Here is a 773-nt window from a genome sequence, read left to right as displayed (position 1 = left end):
ATGGACACAATATATTAAACATATGAAAAATATATTTATATTATCCATAATTTTTCAACTCATGTATATGAACACAATATATATCATGTAAATAATGTGCTATATATATAGATAAATTTGAATATAAATGTATGACATAGATTAAAAGAACGGGAGAAAATATGGCATGTGACCATTTAGCCAAAGAAAAAAAGGATGGAGCTCTGATTACCATAAATGATGATGCTTCAGATGATTATTTTCATATTAGAATTAGAGTATATGAAATAGATAGAAAATATGAATATATGAATAATTGAGGTTTTGAGACAGAAGGAAACGTACGGCCATAGGATCCAATGCAAGAAAGAGAAACCTATAAAAATCAGGGTTGGGATCACCATTTTTACCTGAGTCAGTAGATGGCCAAAGGCACATACTTCACAAAAATATCAACAATATAAGATGTTATGTACGGACATGAAGCTTTCATATTGGGTTAGATTGTCAACAGAAAATGCTACAAAAGAAACACATAGGTTTGTGTGTGTGAACATAAATAGAAAGCAACATACATATTGGTCACTCACCTATGGTCCACCAAACCGTAAATAAACTTTTGAAATATTTCAGATAGTGACTGCATGGCTAATAAAAAACCAAAGTCTGGGAAAACAGCTGAATGGTATGGAATGGTGGGAGAAGGTGTGGAATGTGGTGCGTTGAGTAACTGATGTAAAGTAGACCGAGTATGTGTGTGTGTGTGTGGATATGGATATAGGTTGGGTTATGAA

This window comes from Arachis ipaensis, chromosome B10, assembly GCF_000816755.2.
Source record: "Arachis ipaensis cultivar K30076 chromosome B10, Araip1.1, whole genome shotgun sequence".
In the NCBI taxonomy this organism is placed as follows: Eukaryota; Viridiplantae; Streptophyta; class Magnoliopsida; order Fabales; family Fabaceae; genus Arachis; species Arachis ipaensis.
Note: the sequence above shows the minus strand (reverse complement) of the source record.